Consider the following 24,487-nt stretch of genomic DNA (forward strand, 5'->3'; position numbering starts at 1 on the left):
ATAGTTTGTTATAAAATTTTGCAAATAGGTAATTTTTCTCCTTCAATGAAATGTGCTGATGAGGCGGCACTGGTGGGCACTGATAGGCGGCACTGGTGGGCACTGATAGGCACAGTTAAGGCGACACTAAAAGGCACAGATAAGACAGTACTGATGGGCACAGATAAGGCGGCAATGATGGGCAAAGATGGGCACTGATAGGTGGCACGGATGGGTGGCACTAAGGGGCACTGATGGGTACCACTGATAGATGGGACTGATGGGCACTGATAGGTGGCACTGATAGGTGGCTCTGATAGGTGGCACTGCTGGGCACTGATGGGCACTGGTAGATGACACTGATGGGCACGGATATGTGGCACTGAGGTGCAGCAATGTTTTTGAGGCAGATTGTGGGCACTGATAGGTGGCACTGTGGGCAGTGATGTATGGCACTGTGGGCACTGATGTATGGCACTGCTGGGTGGCACTATGGGCACTGATGGGTGGCACTGCTGTGTGGCACTTTTTTTAATCATCTGGGGGTTACTGGCAGGAGGCAGGTGGGCACTGATACGCTGGCCGTGATCGGGACTGATGTTCCGATCACGGCCGCCGGTGATCAGCTTTTTTTTTCTCTCCTCGCGCTGTCAGCGCGAGGAGGAAAAATAGCCGATTACGTCTCCGTTGTATCACATGATCAGCTGTCATTGGCTGACAGCTGATCACGTGGTAAGGGGTCAGGACCGACCCCTTGCTCGGATCCGTGATCAGGCGAGTCTCATAGACTCGCCGATCACGGGGCGTGCAGGCCGCTCGTGCACGGGACGACGTCAATAGGCGTAGTCCCGGCAAAGCAGGTCCGCACTGTAGCCGTCATTCGGAGAACAAGGAGAATTCGCGGAGAACAAGAGGTTAAAATCCCTTTCGTGGAAACATTTTATCCCTATTGTGGGGTCACCAATACGGTATTTGTACATTGAAATCATATCCCCTCTCAAGCGTCTCTTCTCCAGAGAGAATAAGTTCAGTGCTTGTAATCTTCCCTCATAACAAAGGTCATCCAGTCCCTTTATTAACTTTGTTGCCCTTTTCTGGACTCTTTCCAGTTCCAGCACATCCTTCCTGAGGACTTGAGCCCAGAACTGGACACTATACTCCAAGTGCGGCCAGACCAGAGTCTTGTAGAGCGGGAGAATTATCGTTTTATCTCTGGAGTTGATCCCTTTTTAATGCATGCCAATATTCTATTGACTTTGCTTGCAGCAGCTTGGCATTGCATGCCATTGCTGAGCCTATCATCTACTAGGACCCCCAGGTCCTTTTCCATCCTAGAAATTAAAAAAGGAAAACTTATAGCAATTTTGTTGAGGGATTTGATTTTTTTTTTCCTTCCTGTTCACTTGGGCAATTTTGATCTCATCACCTTGTGTTTTTTTTTTGTTTGTTTTTTTGATGTTGACAAAAAATGCATACAAAATTACAATTGCTCTGTTAAATTGGAATGTGCATGGGCAGCTTTAGTAATAGAACTTTGAAATTGATCTGTAACTTGGTCCCTTGATGCTATTGCTTTCATGGCGGGCACCGGTCAATGTATACCTCCAAGATACTTGAAAGTTTCCCAATTTAAGTTGAGGCAAGTATTGCCCGGTATGGCGGTGAATCCTGGGGATACAACGGCGCACGCTGTCAGCAGCTGCTCCTCATTAAACTTTTAAATCATCTCCCACTATCTTTCATTCCCACATTTATTATTTTGCTCAGGACAATACATTATAAATTTAATTCTTCTTCAGTCAGTCTGTCCACACACACTGCACATTCCTCTTCATACACCGGGCCCAACAGGGAGATAGAACATGACAGCTATCCTCTGATTCTCATTAAGAGGTCGTGGAGCCTCACATCACATGACACCAGATGAAATATAATCACGATCGCTGATGTACCCTTCACATTTCTACAGCAACAAAGGAAAAAGAGGTGAGACTTCACCCCAGCTGCATACCTTATGTGATGGGAAGGGTCATGTGACTGCCCAGCAATGTCTCCTTCACCACACATCTATGAGGGTGTCAGGTGCCCTACTGTCATGCTATAGAGCAGGCATACTGTATACAGAAAATTTAAGAGAATGCTTAAACTCACGTCTTTTAGTAAAAGCATTTTTGAAATGTAAGGCTGACTTTACTTATGTACAGTTGTGTGAAAAAGTATTTGCTCCCTTTCAGATTTTTTTTTTTTTTTTTTTGCATATTTGTCACACTTAAATCACTCAGATCATCAAACAAACTTTATTATTGCACAAAGATAACCAAAATGCAGTTTTTAAATGATGGTTTCATTTATTAAGGCAAAAAGGCTGTCCAAACCTGCCTGGCTTTGTGTGAAAAGGTAATTGGCCCCCTAAACCTAATAACTGGTCGTGCCACCCTTGGCGGCAACAACTGCAATCAAGCGGTTGCAATAACTGGCAATGAGTCTTTCACATTGCCGTGGAGCAATTTTGGCCCACTCTTTTCTACAGAATTGTTTCAATTCAGATACATTGGAGGGTTTTCCAGAATGAACGGCCTGGATTTGAGTCCGGGCTTTGACTAGGCCACTCCAAAACCTACATTTTTCTTTGTTTGAACTATTTGGAGGTGGACTTTCTGTTGTGTTTCAGATCATTGTCCTGCTGCATAAACCAAGTGCACTTGAGCTTGAGGTCATGAACTGATGGCCAGACATTCTCCTTTAGGATTTTCTGGTAGAGAACAGAATTCATGGTTCCATCAATTATGGTAAGTCGCCCAGGTCCTGAAGCTGCAACGCAGTCCCAGATCATCACGCTACCACCACCATGTCTGACTGTTGGTATGATGTTCTTGTTATGAAATGCTGTATTAGTTTTATGGCAGATGTAACGGGACGCACACCTTCCAAAAAGTTACATTTGTGTCTCATCAGTCCACAGAATATTTGCCTAAAAGTCTTGGGGATAATCATGATGTTTTTTGGTAAATGTGAGATGAGTCTTTGTATTCTTTTTGGTCAGAAGTGGCATTGGCCTTGGAACTCTCCGATGGATGCCGTTTTTGCCCAGTCTCTTTCTTATTGTTGAATCATGAACACTGATCTTACCTGAGGCAAGTGAGGCCTGCAGTTCTTTAGATGTTGTTCTGGGTTCTTTTATGACCTCCTGGATGAGTCGTCGTCGTGCTTTTGGAGTAATTTTTGTAGGCCGGCCACTCCTGGGAAGGTTCACCACTTTTCCACATTATCTCAGTTTGTGGATAATGGCTCTCCCCATGGTTCACTGGAGTTTCAAAGCCTTAGAAAGGGCCTTGAAACCGTTCCTAGACCGATACATTTACCTTACGTTGTTTCTAATCTGTTCTTGATCTTTTTTAGATTGTGGCATGATGTGTGGCTTTTTGTGATCTGTTAGCATGTCTCACTTTGTCAGACAGCTTCTAGTTATTCGATTTCTTGATTCAACAGGTCTGGCAGTAGTCAGGCCTGGGTGTGGCAAGTGAAATTTAACTCTGCTTTCCAAAAAATTGCGGTTGATTACAGTTCAATAACGATTCAGCATAGGAAGGGGCAATTACTTTTTCACATAGGGCCAGGCAGGTTTGAACAGATTTTTTCCCTTAATAAGTGAAATAATCATTTAAAAACTGCATCTTGGATTTACTTGGGTTATCTTTGTGTAATATTACAATTTGTTTGATGATCTGAATCCTTTAAGTGTGAGAAATATGCAAACAAATAATAAAATCAGGAAGAGGGCAAATACTTTTTCACAGGACTGTGTATGTATACTTATGTATAATTGGTTAATTAAAAGTGCCATACATTTGATTGTTAACCACTTCAGCTCCGGACCAATAAACACCTTAAGGACCAGAGGTCTTTTTGCAATTTCGCACTGCGCTGCTTTAACTGGTAATTGCGCGGTCATGCAATATTGCACCCAAACGAAATTTGCGTCCTTTTCTTCCCACAAATAGAGCTTTCTTTTGATGGTATTTGATTGCCTCTGCGATTTTTTTTTTTTTGCGATATAAATGGAAAAAGAGCGAAAATTTTGAAATAAAAAGATATTTTCTTCTTTTTGTTATAAGAAAAATCGAATAAACTAAATTTTAGTCATACATTGAGGGCAAAATTTATTCAGCCACATGTCTTTAGTAAAAAAAATGTCAATAAGCGTATATTTTTTGGTTTGCGCAAAAGTTATAGCGTCTACAAACTAGAGTACATTTTCTGGAATTTACACAGCTTTTAATTTATGACTGCCGATCTCATTTCTTGAGGTGCTAATATGGCAGGGCAGTACAAATCCCCCCCAAATGACCCCATTTTGGAAAGTAGACACCCCAAGGAAATTGCTGATGGGTATGTTGAGCCCATTGAATATTTATTTTTTTTGTCCTAAGGGATTGAATAATGACAAAAAAAAAAAAAAAAAATTTTTTTTACAAAAAGTTGTCACTAAATGATATATTGCTCACACATGCCATGGTTATATGTGAAATGACACCCCAAAATACATTCTGCTGCTTCTCCCGAGTACGGGGATACCACATGTGTGGGACTTTTTGGGAGTCTAGTCGCGCACGGCATCCCGAAAACCAATCACCACCTTCAGGATTTCTAAGGGTGCAAATTTTTGATTTAACTCCTCACTACCTATCACAGTTTCGAAGGCCATAAAATGCCAAAATAGCACAAAACCCCCCCAAATGACCCCATTTTGGAAAGTAGACACCCCAAGCTATTTACTGAGAGGCATGTTGAGTCCATGGAATATTTTATATTTTGCCAAAAGTTGCGGGAATATTACAAACTTTTTTTTTTTGCACAAAGTTGTCACTAAATGATATATTGCTCACACATGCTATGGGCAGAAGTCAAATTACACCCCAAAATAAATTCTGCTGCTTCTCCCGAGTACGGGGATACCACATGTGGGGGACTTTTTGGGAGCCTAGTTAACTAGCTACCTAGCGACACTAGCGACACTGATGCAGCGTTCAGAAAAATTATCGCTTAGTGACACTGGCAAAAGGGGGTGAAAGGGTTAACTAGCGGAAATCAGGGGGTTAAAACCATTATTGGGTAGTATATCGGGGTACCTAGCGCTATAAAAACCTGGCGGTGAACCTAAAAAAATAACTAGCTACCTAGCGACTGTAGCGACACTAATGCAGCGATCAGAAAAACGATCGCTTAGTGACACTGGCAAAAGGGGGTGAAAGGGTTAACTAGCGGCAATCAGGGGGTTAAAAACATTATTGGGTAGTATATCGGGGTACCTAGCGATATAAAAACCTGGCGGTGAACCTAAAAAAATAACTAGCTACCTAGCGACACATGCAGCGATCAGAAAAATGATCGCTTAGTGACACTGGCAAAAGGGGGTGAAAGGGTTAACTAGCGGCAATCAGGGGGTTAAAAACATTATTGGGTAGTATATCGGGGTACCTAGCGCTATAAAAACCTGGCGGTGAACCTAAAAAAATAACTAGCTACCTAGCGACTGTAGCGACACTAATGCAGCGATCAGAAAAACGATCGCTTAGTGACACTGGCAAAAGGGGGTGAAAGGGTTAACTAGCGGCAATCAGGGGGTTAAAAACATTATTGGGTAGTATATCGGGGTACCTAGCGATATAAAAACCTGGCGGTGAACCTAAAAAAATAACTAGCTACCTAGCGACACTAGCGACACATGCAGCGATCAGAAAAATGATCGCTTAGTGACACTGGCAAAAGGGGGTGAAAGGGTTAACTCTAGGGGCAATCAGGGGGTTAAATCTTTATTGGGGGGTGATAGGGGGCTACCCTGGACCTAACACTAACTGTCCTGACAGTTTTTACTGTCACAACTGACACTGAATGCATTGATCAGTAAAGAAATGATCAATGCAATCAGTGACACTGTGACTGGGGGGGGAGGGGGGGCGGGGGGGGGATCGGGGGGCGATCGGGGGGGGGATCGGGGGGGGTTTGTGTGCCTGTGTGTACCTACATGTCAGTGTAGTGTTCGTGCAGACTTACTTTTACTCTTCTCCTCGTAGTCCGGTCAAAAAGACCGCCCCGAGGAGAATGACATCACTTCCTCCTTCCTGTGTAAACAATACACAGGGGAGGAAGCTTCTCATTGGCCAGGAGCGATCCAGAGGGGGTGGCCGAAAACGAACGGCCATCCCCTCATCACGGAGCGCTCCTGGACCGAATCGGACCGCCGTAACCAGCGGGAGGGGGTCCGATGGGACCCCCCACCCGCTGGAAGGCAATCACGTAGATGTACGTGATTATGCCTGCCTGTGCCATTGTGCTGACGTACAATGGCAATACGGCGGTCCTCAAGTGGTTAAGAAATGTAAACCCAATCTCCAATAAGCCTTAAGATGCTATGGCCATTTTCAATATATATATATATATTTTTTAAAATCTTCCGCTTTCAATAAAGTGATTGTGAAGTTGTTTTTAATTAAATTTTAATTAAATTAAATGACAATACATACCTGCACTGTGCAATGGTCTTCCACAGAGTTCTTTGCCATGAGGTGACATGTTGAACTTCCAGTGACCAGTATGAGAGAGCGAGAGCGATAACACCAAATTTAACACACCTGCTCCCCACTCACACCTGAGACCTTGTAACACTAACGAGTCACATGACACTGGGGAGGGAAAATGGCTAATTTGGCCCAATTTGGACATTTTCACTTAGGCGTGTACTCACTTTTGTTGCCAGCGGTTTAGACATTAATGGCTGTGTGTTGAGTTATTTTGAGGAGACAGCAAATTTACACTGTTATACAAGCTGTACACTCACAACTTTACATTGTAGCAAAGTGTATTTTTTTCAGTGTTGTCACATGAAAAGATATATTAAAATATTTACAAAAATGTGAGGGGTGTACTCACTTTTGTGAGATACTGTATATATTGTATTAGTATATTTTTGTTTTTTGACACTGTGAAGGACAACTTCTTTTTGTGTTTTCTTTTTTCCTTTTGTGTGTTTTAGCGCATTTGCACAATTTAAATTTTTTTAATTATACAAACAGCAAATTAAAAAAAGAGTAACCCAAACTAGTAATGAGAACTGACCTTCAACTGGTTGGTTACTTACCTTTCTACTGAATGAGTACAAAAGTGTCTTACTATAGACCCGAGACAAAAATTTAGATCCTACAAATTAATACACTTACTCATGCAGTGGGGGCACATCTCCAAGATGCTTAATTCAGAAGCTTTGGACAACACTGCAACCTAATATTCTGTCATTGTGTTAAATGCAAACCATAAAAACCTCAGACTTCTACAGATAACAAAACCGCAGACATCCCAGCTGTAACGCAGCTGTGTCCAACGTCGAATTTATGAAACATTTTCTATTCCAAAAATCTGGAATAAAGTCATATTTGATCAACAAAGCGAGCGACTTCACATCTTTCTAACAATGCAATAACGAAATCCATGTGAGGTGGGGCAGAAGGTACGAAAAGTTGTATCTATCAGGCAGAGAAAACTTTGTAGCATGTGGAATTCCCTCCCTCAGATCCGTTTGGTAACACCGGGAGCGGGCAGCTGATAAAAAAAAAAACCCCGGGAAGCCATTTTTATTCATGCAAGGGGGTAAATTACCGTTCTAAACTCTCTCCACTTCCCAGAAGACCACGGGAGGCGACGGTGCCTATTTATCAAACTCGTATGTCTGTAAAATCCAAGATCAAATTAAAGCAAAAACAGAACCAGATTTATGGAATGGTCGGAATCCCGCGGAGGATTTTTCGGATCTCTACATGTTGATCGATGTCTTTCTGAAATCTTGTCTGAATTATGTCTCACAAGAGTTAGATAACAAGAAATTTAGGTGGAAGGATTTGGGAAACACATTTGCGATATGTAAATAAAAACGAACGTTCATTACAGTTTTACAAACTTTTTGTACGTACATTAACCGAAAATGCGATTGTGATTAAAAAAAAAAAGAGAGAGAGAGAGAGAGATATTGTCCACAGTAGCTGAGACCAAGCAGGTTGACAAAACTAAAGCCGGCCATAAATGGATCGAAATTTGAGATTCCATCCACCTATAACCTAAACTAAATTGACAGGTGCCACTCAAAGCTCCACTGGGTCCTCTTATGTAGCAACAGCTTGGAGCGCAGACAAGGACAGCGCTTGTCCCAGCTCTAGACATCTAATGAAAAGGAATATCCTGGAAGTCCTACATCTCTGCAAAACCCCATAGGAAGGTTACATACCGTAGTTACAATGTAGGTGAGGTCGAAAAAAGACACAAGTCCATAAAGTTCAACCTATGTGTGTGATTGTATGTCAGTATTACATTGTATATCCCTGTATGTTGCGGTCGTTCAGGTGCTTATCTAATAGTTTATTGAAACTATCGATGCCCTCCGCTGAGACCACCACCTGTGGAAGGGAATTCCACATCCTTGCAGCTCGTACAGTAAAGAACCCTCTACGTAGTTTACGGTTAAACCTCTTTTCTTCTAATTTTAAATGAGTGGCCAGGAGTCTTGTTAAACTCATAAGAAGGTGTATGACAGCCTCAGCCTGGGCTCCATCCAGGCCACGTCTCCAAAGTGTTTCACAAAACGCTATGGAGGCATGGCCTAGTTGGAGCTCAGGCTGAAGCTGTAATACTCCTTCTTATGCAATGGGACAATTTTCCTCTTGTGGGACTTTAAAAGGCAAGAAGTCTTCAAATTATATCAAAATGATAATTTTATTGAAAAAAGGTTAAAACATGAGAATGATAAAACATATGGATGCACGTATGATCAATAGGTAACAAACAGAAAAAAAACACATGTGTATATGTAAAGACAATGATACTGATAACACCACACTGATTGGTCCAAGCAGTGAACTAAGACCAACAGGCCCGACACGTTTCGAGGTTATGAGAAGTGATACCTCTTCTTCAGGGGCTGATAGTATGATTGTCGTGTGATTCCTGCGTCACCATCAAATGGCCTCCAACGTCAAAAAATGGGGATACAATATTTGGCGCCAGAGATCAGATCCTTGGGCCAATGCTTACAACCAGGAAATGCACAGATCCAGCATCCAGACTGAAGACAAAGGGCGTCTCCTTGCCACAAATATCGCCCCTGGTTCAGATTGTCTAATAATATCCTGTTATCTGAAGGTACATATAGCAAGGACTTAATTTTGTAGGTAAGCATGTGCCAAATGACTGCATAATTGGTGGTGATATAGAAGACCCACAAGGGTCATATATGTGGATGTCTGTGTAAGGAGTGAGCAGCCACACTATCGGTCTGATGCCTGTAGCAGCATCAAACCGAGCATGTAGCTGCTCACTCCTTACACAGACGTCCACATATATGACCCTTGTGGGTCTTCTATATCACCACCAATTATGCAGTCATTTGGCGCATGCTTACCTACAAAATTAAGTCCTCGCTATATGTACCTTCAGATAACAGGATATTATTAGGCAATCTGAACCAGGGGCGATATTTGTGGCAAGGAGACGCCCTTTGTCTTCAGCCTGGATGCTGAATCTGTGCATTTCCTGGTTGTAAGCATTGGCCAAAGGATCTGATCTCTGGCGCCAAATATTGTATCCCCATTTTTTGACGTTGGATGCCATTTGATGGTGACACAGGAATCACACGACAATTATACACCCCACTATCAGCCCCTGAAGAAGAGGTATCACTTCTCGTAACCTCGAAACGCGTCTGACCCGTTGGTTTTCACTGTTTGGACCCATCAGTGTGGTGTTATCAGTATCATTGTCTTTACATATACACATGTGTTTTTTTCTGTTTGTTACCTATTGATCATACGTGCATCCATATGTTTTATCATTCTCATGTTTTAACCTTTTTCAATACAATTATAATTTTTATATAAGTTGAAGACTCCTGCCTTTTAAAGTCCCAAAAGAGGAAAATTGTCCCATTGTGTAGTCTAACAGGGATGTGGGCAGGTGGTCTTCTTCCATAAAGCTTTTGGCACCATCACTATTTATACTCCTTCTTACGGGATTTTGCAAAGAGTCTATATGCAGCCTGTCAGATTTTTTACATTCGATTACTGCTGGCAGCTATAGTCGCTAGCAGCATTCACTGTGTTCTGCCAGCTGGGAAGGCTCCCTGCACCCGCCCCCTGCCAACGGATGGAAATAGCGCAGATCGGCATTGAGCCCGCAGGTACGGCACAATGGGAAGTGGTGGCTTCCCATGGTAGCACAAGAAGAAGAGGAAAAGTCAGGAGCACCGAGACCCGAGGAGGATCAAGACTTCTCTGTGCAAAACCATTACACAATGCAGGTAAGTATAACACATTTGTTATTTAAGAAAAAAATAGGTTTACATTCGCTTTTAACCTAGCACAGTGGCTGAAATTGGTTGTACACATGCACAGCGCTTTGCTTCACGGCTGCTGCAAAAATGATGCCGCATCATATTCTGCAGCTGAATGCCACTAATTCAAGTGAACGGGCTTGCTCCACAACCACCCTGCAATGCACTTGGTTGTGGTGCAGTAGTTGCAGGCTTCTCAGGGTTAAAAACAGGTAATGAGAAGGATAGGTGGTGGTGACAGGAGGCAGACGGTCAACCATCCTCTTTAAAGTGACCCACAAATCCACCGCCCGTTTTCATAGGAGCCGCAAGAGCTGTCGCTAGTGTGAATGCGCCCTAAAAGGTATGCAGTGAAAACCTCTGTTTTAACCCAAATGTTAGATTCGTTTAATTAGGACTCTTAAAGCGGAGTTCTACCCAAAAGTGGAACTTCCGCTTATCTGTCTCCTCCCCCCTTCTGGTGCCACATTTAGGCAGGGAGCAGGTACCTGGGTAGAACTCTCCTTCACTGGAACTAAGGGGCCAAACTCAACCTCTGAAAAACAACCCCACACCATAATCCCCCCTCCATCAAATGATTCGGACCAGTGCACAAAGCAAGGTCCATAAAGACAGGTAAGTGTCCTAATATTAAAAGTCAGCAGCTACAGAATGTGTAGATGCTGACTTTAAATTTTTTGAGGAGAAGGCAGAACTCCACTATAAGGCATCAGCATAACAAGACATTTTGGACAATTTCATGCTCCCAATTTTGTGGGAACAGTTTGCGGACGGCCCCTTCCTGTTCCAACATGACCGCGCACTAGTGCACAAAGCAAAGTCCATAAAGACATGGATGAGCGAGTTTGGGGTGGAGGAACTTGACTGGCCTGCACAGAGTCCTGACCTCAACCCAATATAACACCTTTGGGATGAATTTGTACGGAGAATGCGAGCCAGGCCTTCTCGTCCTCGACCTCACAAATACGCTTCTGGAAGAATGGTCAAACATTCCCATAGACACACTCCTAAACCTTGTGGACATCCTTTCCAGAAGAGTTGAAGTTGCTATAGCTGCAAAGGGCGGGCCAACTCAATATTGAACCCTATGGAGTAAGACTGGGATGCCATTAAAATATATGTGCCTGTAAAGGCAGGTGTCCCAATACTTTTGGTAATATACGGTATATAAAGAGCTGTGTGAATTGAAGGAGCTATATAAGTACCTGTAATAAAAAAAAGTGCTGTGCAAACTGTTGGTGCTATATAAATCCAGAATAAAAATCATAATATATTGCACTTGTTTATGTCTTCTTTGAAGCTGGCCCTGAATGGTGAGGTGAGGAGCAGCTGTCCAGAAGTGGTGAATGCTGTGAATGGTTGGTTTATGTTTGTGGATTGGAGGGGAGGTGATGAGGCCGCTGTCACAGGAGGTGGAACAAGGTGAGCCTTTGTTAGAAACATTAGCATTGGGCACCCCTTGTTTAACCACCTTACCTCTAATGTAGCTGTCCCGCTCCGTGAGTTGACTAATCAGGTGAAGTTGCCATTTAGTCATCAGGCTGAAAATGAGGAAGTGACTAATTACGTGTCAATGAGTCACTTAGTGGCTGCTTGTCAGTGAAGCTGTTCACAGCTTCGGCCAGTTCCAGACATAAGCTCATTAAATATTCACCTTGGCTGGAGCTGGGGGGGGGGGGGGGGGGGTGGAATTGTGTTCCCACTTTTAGTCAGGAATTTCTCATTGTGGTTATTGCTGCTATGAAACGTGGCGGAGGCGTGTGTGATGATTTCTGGCTCTCAGCTACTATTAACCTGTTAGAGCCGAGGAGTCAGCAGCACAGTGATTAAAGGCGAGTTCATACCATATGATATGTTGGGCCCAAACACACAGACAAGTCACTTTGCCCTGAGTCTTATGAGTCCAGCTTACATTGCAGTGAAAAGAAATAAAATATGCATGCCCCCATATTTTTTTATGTAGCAACACTGTACACAGAATGGCAACCTGCTGTAGTGAATAAAGATGAATGCAATGCCACTCTGTGACATTTCAATAAAATTCAAACAACTTTTTTGCAGGAAAGTTAATAAAAAAAAAAAGGTTACCACGATGCATCATTTATGACACATCAACACGGCTTCCTGTGCAGCACATTCCAGCGGCTACTAGTGCGAACGAGGAATTCAGCATATATCATGGATTTTGGCACTTGGCTCCCATTCCCCCTAATTCCCCATGGCAGTGCTCTGTCACACCAGTGATCCCAGCTGGAGATAGGGTCAGTAAGAGAACAGAGAGAACACTCACCTGCTACTATGGTATCACTCCATGCCTTCTCTCCCAAAAGGACCATAGATATAATCCTATGCACTGATGAATTCCCGTGATCTGATGACACAACGCATTGGGAGGAGCTGGTGACGTCACGCCGCGAACCGGAAGTGCGCAGTTGGGCCAGTTTGATAGAAGTTTCTCATATTCATTTGCCTGTATACTGCAGTACACCTAGAAAAGTGCAAATTTTAGCTGAGTAAATTATTTGAAATAAAAAATATGATATACAGAGAATATATCCTTTTTTATTTTATTTTTTGGAGCGGTTAGCAAACTTTCATTAAATGATTGTGGAGGATAGAGACGAATTGAGGAGCATCTGAAGGCTGGAGAAAGACATAACAACTGTGGCATAGGAGACCCTATAACAAGTGAATGAGACCTATTATTGGGTCAGAAAATAAGGTGAGAGCATATGAATGTTGGTGTTATAAGTGATACAGTTGAAAATAAAAGACAGCATTACGATTGTATAAATTTGTAGAATTATATGGACATGTGGGACTATTTTATTATACATTTTCTCTTTTATTTATTTATTTATTATATAATATATCTATCTATCTATCTATCTCTATATATATATATATATATATATATATATATATATATATATATATATATATATATATATAGATAGATATATAGATAGATATAGAAAGATATTTTTTTTTATTTTTTTTTTATATTCGTTTTTCAGATATACGAGTTTCATCACAAGATAATTTACAGTTCATATTACTTGCATAGTACTGCACAGCACTGATTTGTTGTCACACATAACAGGTGGGGGTTCATGGGTCTCTGAGGCCTCACAACAAGTAAATGGCACCTTGGTATTGTCCGTTTGCAAGAACCAAACTCAGTTCTGATTTAGAAAGGTTCTCAGTTGTCAAAACGAGAAGTCGATATTGTTCTTCAGATCACGCGTACATTGTTATAAAATCTTTTAGATAAAGTTTTTAGAAATTTAAGCTGATTATTTAGCATGCAATGCTTCAATCACATTACATTTGTAAGATGTCTTGCATATTGTCCAGCTCAGTGGCTGCGCATTTACAAAGTATCGGGGGGCCTCGTTTGCAACCATTGACATCACCAAGGGGGCCACAAATTCAGTACCTGTAACTGGGTATGCTATAGAAGAATGTTGGAGACTGCAGGCATGCTATGGTGTAACTGGATGGACTTGTGTCTTTTTTCAACCTGACTAATTATGTAACTATCCTACAGGAGATGGACAAAGAATGCAGACATAGTTCAGGAGATGACATGACCTCACATGTGACATGATATCACCAAGGGAACCGCACATTAAATACCTGCAACTGGGTACGCTATAGAATGTGGTCAGAGACTGCAGACACGTGACAACTGATGGTCAGAGATTGTGGATGTACTACAGGAGATGGTCAGAGACTGCAGACATAGTACAGGAGATGGTCAGAGACTGCAGACATAGTACAGGAGATGGTCAGAGACTGCAGACATAGTACAGGAGATGGTCAGAGACTGCAGACATACTACAGGAGATGGTCAGAGACTGCAGACATAGTACAGGAGATGGTCAGAGACTGCAGACATACTACAGGAGATGATCAGAGACTGCAGACCTAGTACAAGAGATGGTCAGAGACTGCAGACCTAGTACAAGAGATGGTCAGAGACTGCAGACCTAGTAGAGGAGATGGTCAGAGACGGCAGACCTAGTAGAGGAGATGGTCAGAGACTGCAGACCTAGTAGAGGAGATGGTCAGAGACTGCAGACCTAGTACAGGAGATGGTCAGAGACTGAAGACCTAGTACAGGAGATGGTCAGAGACTGCAGACCTAGTACAGGAGATGGTCAGAGACTGCAGACATACTGCTGGAGATGATTAGAGACTGCAGTTATACAACAGGAGATGATCAGAGACTGCAGACCTAGTAGAGGAGATGGTCAGAGACTGCAGACCTAGTAGAGGAGATGGTCATAGACTGCAGACCTAGTACAGGAGATGGTCAGAGACTGCAGACATACTACTGGAGATGATTAGAGACTGCAGTTATACAACAGGAGATTATCAGAGACTGCAGACATACAACAAAAGATGGAAAGACTGTGGACGTGCTACAGCAATGGTTGGAGATTGAGGCTTAATGTGCACGGGACGTTTTTTACAACCTCTCGTGAACGATTTAACTTGACAGATAGCGGCGTTTTGCTGTGTTTGCGTTTATAAGGCTCCATGCATACTAAAGCTCAAAAAAGCTTTTTCTGGACGCCAGATTGCTGGCAGAAAACGCTGGTTGAAAAACTTGCTTTTAACAGCATTTTGTACTAGCGTTTATGAGCGTTTATTAGCGTTAGCGTTTATGGGCGTTTTCAATAAAAATACAGAGGACACTCCAAAAATCTCACAGTACATTCCAAACTCCCACAATGCATTGAAAAAATAGAATGCTGAACACTAATTAATGCGCGTTTATGAGCGTTTATCAGCGTTTGTCGTTTTTTGGCAGTGAAAAACGGCACTTTGAACGCGAATTTCTGGCGTTCAGAAAAAAGCCCATAAACTCCACTGCTCATTAAAGCTGAAAAACGTCCATGTGTGCATGGACACATAGGCTAACATAGAGTGGAGTTTATGGGCTTTTAAAAAAAACGCCCAAACTCCAATAAACTGCAGTTTATGAGCTCCAGTGTGCATGGAGCTTACGGTAAGTGTTTAAAAAAAATGTTTTTTTCAAATAGCCAAAAATTTAAAACGCATGTGAACAAACGCGGCTAAATGCGAGTCACCATGTTTAGACACATTTAGCTGCGTTTGCCACTTGAAATGCCCGTAAACTCAGCTTCAGAACGCCTTTTTTTTCGTTCCAAAAAATGCCTCTAAACTCCAATGCCTAGAAACGACCATAAATGACCCTGTTTACCGTATATACTCGAGTATAAGCCGAGATTTTCAGCCTCTTTTTTGAGGCTGAAAGTGCCCCCCTCGGCTTATACTCGAGTCATCGCTGTCTGCCTGCCCGATCAGCGTGTCGAGCAGACAGACAGCGGACATTCTACCCTTCAAACGCCGCGCCTCCGCCTCCGCCTGTGATAGGCGGAACACTGAATTTCCCAGCAGCCTGTGTTCCGCCTATCACGGACATCGTCTCATCCTCGTACTACGGACGAGGATGAGACGATGTCCGTGATAGGCGGAACACAGGCTGCTGGGAAATTCAGTGTTCCGCCTATCACAGGCGAAGGCGGAGGCGCGGCTTTTGAATTTTAGAATGGCCGCCGAGGCGCCGACCAAGAGCGGCGATCCTGGCAAGGCACGGGACGGAGGCAAGGCAAGGCACGGCACGGCACGGGACGGAGGCAAGGCACGACACGGGACGGAGGCAAGGAGGCAAGGCACGGCACGGGACAGAGGCAAGGAGGCAAGGCACGGCACGGGACGGAGGCAAGGAGGCAAGGCACGGGACGGAGGCTCGGGACACAGGTAGGCTGGACACACACACACACACACACACACACACACACACACACACACACACACACACACACATGGACACACACACACAGGGATGGATGGATGGAGACACACACACACAGGGATGGATGGATACACACACACACAGGGATGGATGGATGGATGGATGGAGACACACACACACAGGGATGGATGGATGGAGACACACACACACAGGGATGGATGGATGGATGGAGACACACACACACAGGGATGGATGGATGGATGGACACACACACACACAGGGATGGATGGATGGATGGACACACACACACACAGGGATGGACGGACACACAGGGATGGACGGACACACACACAGGGATGGACAGGCATGTCTCACCCTCGGCTTATACACGAGTCAATAAGTTTGCCAGTTTTTTTGGGGGTAAATTGGGGGCCTCGGCTTATATTCGGGTCGGCCTATACTCGAGTATATACGGTACATGTACTGATAAGATAACAGGGGAGAGTTCAGGGGCAGCTGAAAAAAACGCCCAACTGCTCCTAAATGTTCGTTTAGCAGCAGCAGTGTACATGAGGCCTTAAAACAATGGTTCTCAACTCCTGTCCTCAGGGCCCACTAACAGGCTAGGTTTGCAAGATAACTGAAATACATCTCAGGTGATATCATTAGCTGCTCAGTGATTGCAGTATTCTAGTCTGCATCTCCACAGGGTAATACTTAAAATCTGGCCTGTTAGTGGGTCCCGAGGAGAGGAGTTGAGAAACACTGCCTTAAAATAAGCTGCAGAAGGCAGTCATACACTGGAGGCATGTTACTTGAGACTGCTAGAGATCACTGCCATTGTATCTTTACAAGTCACTGTTCCTACTACATACTTCGGGGGTCAAAACAAATAGCGAGGGCTGTAGGCTTGCACCAGGGGTCTTAGCAACCCAATTAGACTACATAAAAATGCTTTGACAGACTGAAGAAGTAAACGTTTGCTGGGCAAGTGTTTTTGTTTATATGGCAATCAAGTTTAGTTAATTAAAAAAAAAAAAATGCAGTGATGCTCTGCAAGCAATCATTGAGGCCTGGTTCACACCTATGCAGGTAGCAGTTTGCAGATTCCAGGTGCATTTCGCGTCTTTTAACCACCACAATACTAGGCACTGAGGCTGAATTCACACCTATGCCTTTTTTGTGCTTTTTGCATTTTACAGATTTGCACTACAGTCCATTTAACATGGTTTCCTATGGAACACGTTCTGTAATGCAAATCTGCAAAATGCAAAAAGCACTAAAAATGCCGTAGGTGTGAATCCAGCCTTAGACACCTTCCTGCCCAAGCCAATTTTCAGCGCTGTCGCACTATAAATGACAATACTGTACTCGAACAAATTTTTTATCATTTTGTTCCCACAAATAGAGCTTTCTTTTGGTGGCATTTGATCACCTCTGCAATTTTTATTTTTTGTGTTAAATTTTTTTGTAAATAAGTATGTTTTCTTCTTCAATGATGGGCACTGATATGGCTGCACTGACGGGCACTGATAAGATGGCACCGATGAGGTGGTACTGATGGGCACTGATGATGGGCACTGATAGGTGGCACTGGTATGCGGCACTGATGGGCACTCATAGGTGACACTGATGGGCACTCATAGGCGGCACTGGTGGGCATTCATAGGCAGCACTAATGGTTACTTGTGGGTGGCACTGATGGGTACATATGGGTGGCACTGATAGGTGGCACGGATGGGCACTGATAGGTGGGCACTGATGGTGCCACTGCTGGACACTGATGGGTGGCATTGCTGATTTAATTTGTTTCATGAAGGTGCCAGTCAGTGCCCATTTGTGGGCACTGATTGGCACAGATTGGGCATTCATTTGTATGCCATGGGGTACATACCTGGCCATCCACATGTTGCCCACTTCCCTGGTGGTCCTGGGGGCTTCGCTGGTGGTCTAGTTTGGGCATCTGAGGGGGGCTGCGCTGATAAACAATCAGTGCAGACCCCCCCCATTAAGAGAGCTGCCGATCGGCTCTCCTCTACTCTTTACCGAGATCGGTGTAGTGGTGTGTCAGACTGACACACCGCTCTACCGATCACCGCGGCGGCATGTTATCCTGAAGGACGTCATATGACGGCAAGTGGTTAAATAGACATTTTTGATCCATTGAAGTCTATGGAACCAAAAACCAGAAAACAATCCCTGACCCTCTCCATAAAATGCACAAATGTGAACGACATCCATAGGAAACCATTTTAAATGGACTGTATTGTGTTTCTGAAAACGCACTAAAAAAAACGGATAGGTGTGAACCAGGCCCTAGGCTGGTTGCTGTGGATAATCGCACTATTAACTGCACACCACTACTATTATTATTCTTTTCTTTTTTTTTTTTAAACAGTAAGTTGTTATTCAATTTTGTAATCAAAACCAAAAACATAAATGAGATAGTGATCCAAGGTCAGTAATGAACAGGTCACTATAATTATTATTTTTTTTTTATGTCAGCCAGTTTTGTATATGGCTTACAGGTATCAGAGAACTGTACAACAAATGAGTCTACCTGTCGGGGACATGGTGGGGGGGGGGGGGGGGGGTGATTTTGCACCTTGCAGTGGGATGTGTGCCCATTTTATCACCTGTGTAGAATGTCTAAGGGTCCTTTCACACGGGGCGGATCAGTTCTGATCCGCCCCGTGGATATCCGTTTGCTCAGCGGGGATCACTCCGCCGATCCCCGCTGAGCAGGGAGATGACAGGTCTGTCTCCGCACACTGTGCAGGGACGGACCTGTCACAGCGCCGCTCTCCCCTATGGGAGATCGGATGACGACGGACCGCAGTGCCCGTCGTCATCCGATCCGATCCGCAGACGGATGGAAAAATAGCTTTTTCCTCCGTCACACTTTTTCGGATCGGAGCGGGTTGGATGTCAGCGGACATGTCACCGCTGACATCCGACGCTCCATAGAGCTCTATGGAGCACCCGTTCAGGTCCGCCTGAAAAACTGACAGGCGGGCCTGAACGGGACGTTAGTGTGAAAGGGGCCTTATGGTGTGAGCTGGCTTAGCACTCTTCCTGCCAGCTGAGCCTTTTATCTTCTGTGTGTTTTTCATTTACAGCTCTCCGCTCCCTTCCCTGAGCTGAGATTTATCACCAGCAGGAGCTGTCTGTGGTGTATCCTGCTGAGTAACTGCACTGACATGTGTAGGAATGTGTGTCTCTATGTCATTCTCTGATATAAACAAACACTGTTCATCTAATACTGGGGCTAAGGCTCCGGGGTACCCATGTCTATTTCAGGATCTGTTGTGGAGTTGCAGGAGATGACGCTTGTGAGGTTTTAACACTACAGCGGGGCACAACATAACACATAGAGATTGTGTATTACACACTAGTGACATGAGCTTATTTAAAAGGTAATAACTATAATGAGCACGTTTATATGTGAACAGGAATTTCTCTTGTGTGTTAAATGTGTGCTCCCTGGAGGAATTTAGATACAGGAGATAAGATGAAATACAGGTTTTGTAAAGCGCTGTGCAAACTGCTGGCACCACATAAATCCTGTATAATAATTAACACCAAACAAAGAAAATTGAGAGGGGACCTCTCACACTGGAGAGATTTCTACTCACTTCCTGCAATGTCACTGGGGGGGGGGGGGTCATTTAACAAATGAAACAAAGAAAGGAAACGGAAACCCTGTCGGGGCTGGATAAAGTCTAAGGGTCCTTTCACACGGGGCGGATCAGTTCTGATCCGCCCCGTGGATGTCCGTTTGCTCAGCGGGGATCACTCCGCCGATCCCCGCTGAGCAGGAAGATGACAGGTCTGTCTCCGCACACTGTGCAGGGACGGACCTGTCACAGCGCCGCTCTCCCCTATGGGAGATCGGATGACGACGGACCGCAGTGCCCGTCGTCACCCGATCCGATCCGCAGACGGATGGAAAAATAGCTTTTTCCTCCGTCACACTTTTTCGGATCGGAGCGGGTCGGATGTCAGCGGACATGTCACCGCTGACATCCGACGCTCCATAGAGCTCTATGGAGCACCCGTTCAGGTCCGCCTGAAAAACTGACAGGCGGGCCTGAACGGGACGTTAGTGTGAAAGGGGCCTTAAAAATAAAAATATGTATAATATGTATTAGATCCTTTTTAAAGAAATGTGTGGGATTTTTTTTTCCGCAATCATACTTACCTAGGTGGATGCTGCACCTGTCCCCCACTGGCTCTAAGGCTGGATTCACACCTATGGCATTTTTAGCGCTTTTTGCATTTTGCAGATTTGCACTACAGAACATAGTCCATAGGAAACCTTGTTAAATGGACTGTAGTGCAAATCTGCAAAATGCAAAAGCACTAAAAATGCATAGGTGTGAATCCAGCCTTAGGCTCCATTCACACTAGCGCGTTTTTTGATGCATTTTGCAGAAATGCAAGGACATTTTTTAACATGGGTTCCTATGGAACATGTTCACATCAATGTATTTTTGTGCCTCTGCGTTTTTGGAAAGGGTCAGGGACTTTTTTTCATGCAAAATGCAGCGTTTTGCATGTAATAGAAGTCAATGGACCTGCATCAAAAATGCAAGTTCCGCTTTTTTACCGTGATTTTGCAGCGATTTGCGTTTTTTTTAATTTTTTTTCACTGTATATATCTGGTTGCTAAGCAACCACAGTGTAAAAAGAAACCCCACAAAACGCGGCAAAATCGCGGTAAAAACGCGTGCCCAAAAACGCGACAAGCACCGCAAAAATGCAAGTTTCGCTTTTTTACCGTGATTTTGCAGCGATTTGCGTTTTTTTTTTCTTTTTTTTCACTGTATATATCAGGTTGCTAAGCAACCACAGTGTAAAAAAACCCCCCACAAAACGCGGCAAAATCGCGGTAAAAACGCGTGCCCAAAAACGCGACAAGCACCACAAAAACGCTCAAAAGCAACATGCATAGATGTGAATCGAGCCTTAGATTGAGAACCGAGTGATCAAACACCCCTGGTCACTCGGTTCTTGGCGCTCCATGAGCAGAGAGCTGGTGACTGTTAGTCGTCGTTGTCCCCGCCCCCGCACTCACTGGAGCGCTGGACTGTGGAGGGGGCAGATCGGCCAGCTCGGGCTCTCAGCAGCTTGCTGAAAGGGGAATTTGGGTGTCGGTCCATGTGGGCAGATCCTGATTCCATTTACAGGTTGGACTTGATGGACTTTTTTTTCAACCTTACCAACTATTTAACTATGTTTCCTTATGCCGCGTACACACGGGCGGACTCTATGGCCTACTTAGTCCGCCGAAACACATTTCAGCGGACAGTCTGTTCGTGTGTGGGCTTCAGCGGACTTTTTCAGCGTGCAGTACGGCGGACTAAGTATTTCGGAATGTTCGAAATACTGTCCGTCGTACTCGCATTTTGGCGGACAATCCGCCCGTGTGTATGCCAGTGAGTGGACTTTTCCCGCCCGGAGAGGTGTGGCTGTACTTATTGTAAAGGCACAGTTTTCATTTTTTTTTAAATAGCAAACATGTTATACTTACCTGCTCTCACCGACGCACCTGGCCTAACCCCCTTGCCAAGTGCCCCCACAGCAAGCTACTTGCTATGGGGGCACTCATGCATGCTCACTCTCAGGCCGACTCTGTGTATCCACCTTGTGATTGCCAATGGCTCCTGCATCTAAAAGCCCATAAACACGATCAGAAAATCATGCAAAAAATACCGCTGATCGTTAGTACACAACTTTCATCTGAAATTATCCGAAGGGACAAACACGATAATTTGTCTAGTACAATAGCAGATTGTACTATGTTAGTTTAATCAGTACAGTTTTCATCCAAAAATACAATACAAATACAATACATTACATCACTTCTGAATTTTTATTTTGTTGCACAAGAATTTTTGTACTTTTGTAGCCTCTTCATTTCCGATATGAGACATGCAAAAAAAAAAAAAAACAATCATTTGTCCCATAATCTCCTCGTGTGTACTAGGCTTAAGCCAATGAGGAGAGAAAGAGCCAAGAGAGCCTCAGCTCTCATGTACATCGCTGGATCGAGATTGGGCTCAGGTAAGTATTTAGGTAGGCTGTTGGGGGGGGGGGGGTGGGGTTGTTTTAAAAAGGTTTTTCCCCGGTTAAAAAAAAAAAAAACACCTTCGGAACCACTCTCCTCCCCCTCTTTTTTAGTCTTTCTTTCCAGAGTTGGACTCCCAGGATGGCTGCCGCTGTTATTAATGGATTTATGGACTGAGCTTGTCTCTTTCTGTGGCATTTGTTTCATCGTTACATCGTCTGTGCGCCGGAAATTTCTGTTTATTTAAAAGAACAAAACATACTTTACCTGCATATTTATATGTTCGTGAAGCTTCTCACTATCCTCAAACAATTACTTTCCTACAAATTTGCACCATGGGGTACGCTAGTCGCATTAAAAGTAGGGGGTCCACCAACATTGTTTTTTTTTTATGGCCGATACCGATTTTTACCCACCTTTTAGGCCGATAGCCGATAACAGGTGCCAATATTCTGTACATTCAAAGTTTTGAATAATCAACACAATTTCTACACAATTCTGGTATAAACTGAAGATCTTTATTAAAATTTTAAACACTAAAATTAAAACAATTTGGAAAAATAAAGTGCTTGAAAAAATAATAAACTTATTAAATGGCTTCCTAAAACATAAAAAATTGCATAAATACCTATAAACTGCACACTGACCGATATCGGTAATATTGGTAAGTTTCTGATACCGATTATTTGAAAATTTGCGAATATCGGCCCTAATAATCGGCTGCTCCGATAATCAGTTGATCCCTAATTAAAATCCCCTGTTTAAAACTTTTTCACTGAAAAGTATTAAAAAAATATATATCAAAGAACCCAAATTCATCAAGAGCATTGCTCCCCTCTTGAACGACACTTCTTCCAAACACTATTGTGATGTACGTATTGTACAGAAAAATTTGGGAAAATGTTACAGATTTTTGATGTATCCAAATGTTTGCAAAGCTACACAAAGAGACACGATAGTCATTTTTTTCCCCCATACATGCAAGTTTCGGTAAATTATCTGTCACATGAATATTTTTTTAAACATACAGTTTCATGGAAGAAAATCGTTACGGCTTACAGTTCAGTGTTCTTGTATGGTACGAGGGTTCTTCAAAAAGTTTCTGCACTCTTTTTTTAAACTCTGTTAAATATAAGAAAGTGCGGAAAGTTTTTGAAGACCCCTCGTATACGGTCAGAATTAATCGGCAGTGGTCGGGACAGTCAGGAAAGGATGACTCCACCAATCCTTCATAGAGAAGCCCACAATGGCCTGACCTGAGGTTGTGTCATCCTTTTTTATTGCACACAGAGACGCCAGCTCTTATAGGGTCACGGTTTGCCCCTTCATAGCCAGTGAATGATTTAAGGGGCTACAAACGGCCTGAGGACTATGTGGCTGACCTCTGGGAATAAATTTACAGCTGGCTGTCTATTGAAGAAGTATTTACAGCCAAGACGCACCAAACATCAATCCAGGGCACGGTACACCTTGCACATTTTGGGCTTCTCTTGGGAAACACACTGCTTACACCATACAAACTGCAAAATCCTAAAAGTGACATTTAAAGATATACACCGATCAGCCATAACATTGTCACCACCCACCTAACATTGAGGAGGCCCCCCTTTTAATACCATAAAAAGTCCTGTCCCACTGAGGCATTGACTCCATTAGACCTTTGAAGGTATGCTGTGCTATCTGGCCCCAAGTCATCAGCAGCAGATTCTTTAATTTCTGTAATTTGTGGAGGTGGGGCCTCCATTGATTTGACTTTCCAGCACACCCCACAGATGCTCAACTGGATTGAGATTTAGAAAATTTGGAGGCCAAGTCCACATCTCAAACTCGTTTTTGTATTCCTCAAACCATTCTTAACCACTTCAGCCCCGGAAAGGATTTGCCCCCTTAATGACCAGAGCATTTTTTGCGATGTGGCACTGCATTGCTTTAACTGACAATTGCGCGGTCATGCAATGTTGTACCCAAAACAAAATTGACGTCCTTTTTTCCCTACAAATAGAGCTTTCTTTTGGTGTCATTTGATCACCTCTGCGGTTTTAATTTTTTTTGCGCTATAAACAAAAAAAGAGTGACAATTTTGGGGAACTTTTTTTTTTTTTACTTTTTGCTATAATACATATCCAAAACAATATATATATATATATATATATACTCATTTATTCATCAGTTTTGGCCAATATATACCGTATATACTCGAGTATAGGCCGACCCGAATATAAGCCGAGGCCCCCAATTTACCCCCAAAAAAACTGGCAAACTTATTGACTCGTGTATA

The 24,487-nt window shown here is 43.5% G+C and overlaps 1 long non-coding RNA gene across 1 annotated transcript in view; it reads right to left on the reverse strand.

The window, feature by feature from the left end:
* LOC143936143 (uncharacterized) overlaps positions 1-24,487 on the reverse strand; it is a 198,570-nt gene that overhangs the window by 45,309 nt on the left and 128,774 nt on the right. The window contains exon 2 of the long non-coding RNA XR_013263621.1: positions 12,642-12,839. This is a non-coding gene — a long non-coding RNA (uncharacterized LOC143936143). The remainder of the gene's footprint in view (positions 1-12,641; positions 12,840-24,487) is intronic.

Source organism: Lithobates pipiens, unplaced genomic scaffold (assembly GCF_037356315.1).
Source record: "Lithobates pipiens isolate NorthernLeopardFrog02 unplaced genomic scaffold, aLitPip1_a1.2 Scaffold_28, whole genome shotgun sequence".
Lineage (NCBI taxonomy): Eukaryota > Metazoa > Chordata > Amphibia > Anura > Ranidae > Lithobates > Lithobates pipiens.